We start from the raw sequence: 5,445 nt of genomic DNA on the forward strand, positions 1-5,445 counted from the left end.
TAAAGACTGAATCCTGGTATTGGGGGCAAGATAGGGTGTATAAGGAAAAGCCATATACTTTACCTGCATATATTTTATCTATTATAAAGAAGAGGAAGAGAATTTTTTTGTTGAAAATACTGTATAGTCAGGTGTCTGGTTCATGCCTGCAATCCTAGTTACTGAGGAAGCTGAGATGAGGATTGCAGTTTAAAATTAACCTGGTCAAGAAAGGCCATGATGGGGGCTGGAAAGGTGGCTCAGTGGTAGAGCGCTTGCCTTGCATGCACGAGGTCCTGGGTTCGATTCTCAGCACCACATAAGCAAAAAGAAAAAAGCTGGAAGTGGCGCTGTGGCTCAAGTGGTAGAGCGCTAGCCTTGAGGGGACAGTACCCAGGCCCAGAGTTCAGGCCCCACGACCGGACCCAAAACAAAGAAAGTCCATGAGGTTCTCACTTTCACTTAAACAGCACAAATGCCAAGAGTGGAGCTGTGACTCAAGTGGTAGAGTGCTAGTCTTGAGCATAAAAGCTCAGGGACAGCACCCAAGTCCAGGGATGGGCACCAATATAAATATTAGTAAGCATTGGCTTAAATATGGTTCCTAATACCACTGCACTATTTAAAGAAATATCTCTTTACCAGCATTCCAGTGGACAGATTTTCAAAGTCATTGAGGGAATATGGTGGATATGGTGTCAAGACACATGGCAAGTTAGTAACCAGGGTTCTTTCCTTTCTCTCATATAATTTCTGGGCCTCTTTTCTATGTTTGATGGAAGGCCTCAAGAACCCAACTGTAAGACTTTGCTCTAGCTGATCACTGGTGGTTAATGCCTGTAATCCTAGTTACACAGGAGGCTGAGATCTGAGGATCACAGTTTAAAGTCAATCCTGGGCCTAAAAAAATTTTGTGATATGTAGGACAAGTAGAAAAGCTCAAAAGCTATGTACATATGACCATATAAGATAATGTTAAGCTAAATGAACCCCAAGATAGGGACACAAATATTTTTTTCTTTCTTGCTATTGTTTCTAACATATTTATAATGTACCATGTGATTTTTTGTTTCTTTGTATGTTCCTCCCCTATGGTATAACCCTTGTTTTCACTGTTTTTGATGTCAGTACCCTGAATCTTGTATATACATTTGTCTAATTTGGGGAGAGGAAGGGAAAAAACAAAATGCTTAAATAGGGATACAGGTTGACCCATTGTAACAATGAAATGTACAAGAGACTATGTTGAAAATGAACTTTACAACTTTGGCAGGGGAGAGAGGGAAGGGGGGGTAGTTGCGGAGGTGGGAGGGAAGGGATGGTAGGGGAAAACAAAGGAGGAGGCAACAATGCTTGATAGGAAATGGACTCATTACCTTGCTCATGTAACTGTAACCCCTCTGTGCAGTATTTTTACAATAAAAAACATACAAAAAAGTCTGTGAGACTCTTATCTTCAACTAACTACCAATGAAAACCAGAGGGAGAGCTGTGGTTCAAGTGGTAGAGGGCCAGCCTTGAGTGAAAAAGCTAAGGGACAGTGCTCAGGCTCTAAGTTTAAGCCCCATTACAAGCATGAAAACAAACAAACAAATAAATATAAAATCATCCTTTAGTCAGGCTTGAGCTAGAGGTAATCTCCTCTGTTTTCATGATTCTAAGATTACATATTATTCCCGAATGATTCTCTAGTGTGCATTTCTGGTACAAACTATTTCCTAATTTCAGACTCAGATACTGTCTTTTCTATGTCATCCTTACTTGGTTGTTATATTTAACAACCCTCTAGTCAATATGTACAAAAGCCTTCTCCCCTAAATTCCTGTTCCAGTGTTCCCCACTTTAGAAATGGGCCCATCCAATTATACAGGACAAAACACTAAGAGTCGGTCATCTTATGTGTCTCCACCCTACCCTGGATGGGTCTCTCTACCTCATTTCTTCTGACCCTGGCCAATGTCACTACTATCATCTCCAAATGACCCATTTCCTGACTTTACTTTCTTGTAGTTCTCACACCACAAGGATTTTTAGAATTTAAACCTGGTCATTTTAACCTGCTCTCAACTCCCCTTTAGGAAAACAATGAGAAGGAGAGGGAGAAGAAAAGGAAGCGGGGGGGAAGGGGGGAGGCGAGGGGGGAGGCGAGATGAGAGAGAGAAACCAATCCAGTGTCATCTGCATAGCCTTCAAAGTCCTATATCATCAGAGCCTCTTTTCCTAACTCACTTTTGGCCATTTTCTTCTCATTCATAGCTCTAGCCACCTTAGCTACTTGAGAAATCTCTTGCCATGTTTCCAGACCCAGATGGGGCAGCTTTTGAATTCAATTTTCATTGCCTGGAATGCTCCCCCTCCCCAACTCCCGCTCCCTGATATTTAACTATAAGGCATGATTTCTCATTCTTTTCCTATCTAGTTTCAGTTACCTTCTCAAAGACACTTCCTGCAAAGTCACAATGTACAACAGCTTCTCCGGTCCTCTCTTGAATCTATCCCCATTTTCTGTTTTTCTTTATTATTCATTATACAGACTATTATTGTGTTATGATAGTTTATTTATTTAACCAAAGGCAGTATCCCCCATCCTAGCATTATATCCACGAGTACATATATGTTTTACTAATTTGGAAGTACATGATACATACTTACAACAGTATCTCCCACATAGTAGGCACTCAGTAAATATGTGCAGAAGGAATTGGTGAAGTTTCCCAGAAGCCAGACTTTAATACAACAACATAGGCACGTAGACTGGACCACACTATCTTCCTCAGGAATATGGTTACTAAGGAGATTTGCTAGACACCCAAGTCTTCTTGAAGGTTAAGTATTCCAAGTCTACCTTTGACATACACACACGGCCACATTTACCTATCCAAAGGAACAAAGAGAACTTGTACCAGGCTGGGATGTAGCTAAGTGGCAAAGTGCTTGCCTAGAAAGTGCAATGTCCTGGATTCAATCTACAGTACCAAAAAAGAAAAGACAAAAAAAATACAGTTAAAAAAGAACAACAACAACAACAAAAAAACAACCCTGAGATACTACCTCACCCCAGTCAGAATGGCCCACATCCTAAATTCAGCCAATGACAAATGCTGGAGGGGATGCAGAGAAAGAGGAACCCTATTGCACTGCTAGTGGGAATGTACACTAATACAACTACTTTGGAAAGCAGTCTGGAGGTATCTCAAGCTAAATATAGACCTCCTGTATGACCCAGCCGTACCACTCCTAGACATCTATCCTGAACAACAGGAATCAGGATGCAAAGGCACATGCACTGTTTATAATAGCCAGAATATGCAAACAACCCAGATACCCCACTACAGATGAGTGGATCCAAAAATTGTGATACCTATATACAATGGAATATTATGCAGCCGTTAGAAAGGACAAAATAATGGCATTTGCAGGGAAATGGATGAAACTAGAAAAAAATCATGTTGAGTGAGGTAAGCCAAGAGCAAAGAGACAAAAAGGCACATGGTCTTCCTGATAAGTGGATGTTAAATCCAAAATGTAAGGAGATATGACAAAGTAAACAAGACTTGAGAAACAAAGGACCTCCACTCATCTGGTCATATCATTACTAAATGACCCCATGCTGCTGACCGCATATATGGGATATATGTGCATATCTGAAGGCAACTAGGAGGAGGACACAGAAACAGAGGGAAACAGGGGAAAACATACAACAGAGGGGCCCATCAGCTGCACTGGACATTGAATACAATGAACTGAGCAACTCAATGGCAGCGATGGGAGGGAGGGAATGAGGGGGGAAGAGGGAAAAGCTAATACTAAGCAAAAGGAAAGCAATATACATATCATCCAATATGGAAGAAATAACTGTATTGTCAAAGCTCGTGGAATTCATAAACTTTATAAACCATGATAAAGGCAATTTGCCCCATGAAGGTTAGAATATGTTTGTGACTTTAACTAAGTATCACTATCCCAAAATTCTGTGAAATTTATGTAATCACTTAATCACAAAAAAAGAAGAGAACAGGTACCAGACTCAGTGACTAAAGAAGTTACTTGCTTTTTTTGTGTGTATGTGGCCAGTCTTGGGGCTTGAACTCAGGGCCTGGGTGCTATCTCTGAGTTTTTGTGCTCAAGGACTCCACCACTTTGAGCCACAGGCTCCACTTCCAGCTTTTATGTAGTTAATTAGAGGTAAGAGTCTCACATACTTTGCTGCCTGGGCTGGCTTCCAACTGCACTCTTCAGATCTCAGCCTTCTAGGATTATAGGTGTAACTGGCACCCTACTTAAAGTAGTTATTTTGTCTGTTATTTATCTGTGGTTTCTGGTTTCTCAGTCATTGGCAGGATATTTTTATGGTGAGATTACTGTTTCAAAACAACTCATGCCTTTGTTTAGGTCCTAATTCCCCAAGTAGTGATTCTTTAGCAGTTTTCCAGCAATCTGCTTCTAATGAGGATAGCCAATCTTGTGAAATTTGATTGGGAAGTTAATATTTTCTGGTTCCCTTAGCCAAAATCTTAATGCCATTTTTAATGCCATTTTTGAATCTGTTAAATGAATGCAATAAAGGACCCATCTGAAAAAGAGTCTTGAAGTCCTAAAAAGTTTTTTTTATGTGAGTTCTCTACTTTTTTATATTTTTTTATTGTAAAAATACTGTACACAAGGGTTACAGTGTAATGAGTCAGGTAATGAGTACATTTCCTATTGAGCATTGTTACCTCCTCCTTTGTTTTTCCCCTACAATCCCTTCCCTCCACATCTTCCCAACTCCCGCCTCCCTGCCCCCCCCCAAAGTTGTAAAGTTTGTTTTCTTTCTTTTTTAAAAAAATTTTTATTTTTTATTGTGAACATACTGTACAGAGGGGTTACAATTACATGGGCAAGATAATGAGTACATTTCTTATCAAGCATTGCAGCCTCCTCCTTTGTTTACCCTTCACATCCCTTCCCAGCCTCCTCCTACCCCCCCCAATCCTCCCCCCCCCCCACCAAAGTTGTAAAGTTCGTTTTCGACATGACAACTTGTACTTCTCATTGTTGTAACGAGTCCACAGTTATCCTTAAACGACTTGTTTTTCCCCTTCTCCTCCACAAATTGTACCGACATCAAATATAGTGAAAGCAGGGGTTATACTGTGGGGGAGGGACATACAAAGCAACAAAGAAATAATCTTATAAATGCATTAGAAACAATCACATGAAAGAAAAAAAACATTTAAATACATATCCAAGGGTTCATTTTCCTAACATCACATTATCTGACCTTTTAGAGTAGAACAGTAATTATAAGAAGATTAAAAATCAGGCTCTACTGGTTCATGCCTGCAATCCTAGCTACTCAGGAGGCTGAGATTTGAGAGTTATGGTTCAAAGCCAGCTCAAGCAGCTCAGGTCCATAAGACCCTTATCTCCAACTAACTGGCAAAAAGTTGGAAATAGAGGTGTGGCTCCAAGTGATAGAACACC

At 40.4% G+C, this 5,445-nt stretch overlaps 1 non-coding gene across 1 annotated transcript; it reads left to right on the forward strand.

The window, feature by feature from the left end:
- Positions 1–233: 233 nt before the first annotated feature.
- Trnaa-ugc lies at positions 234–297 on the forward strand. The gene has a single exon. It is a non-coding gene; the product is annotated as a tRNA-Ala (tRNA).
- The last annotated feature ends 5,148 nt before the right edge of the window (positions 298–5,445 follow it).

This window comes from Dipodomys spectabilis, unplaced genomic scaffold (assembly GCF_019054845.1).
Source record: "Dipodomys spectabilis isolate Male_0828 unplaced genomic scaffold, ASM1905484v1 ptg000039l, whole genome shotgun sequence".
NCBI classification, from domain to species: domain Eukaryota; kingdom Metazoa; phylum Chordata; class Mammalia; order Rodentia; family Heteromyidae; genus Dipodomys; species Dipodomys spectabilis.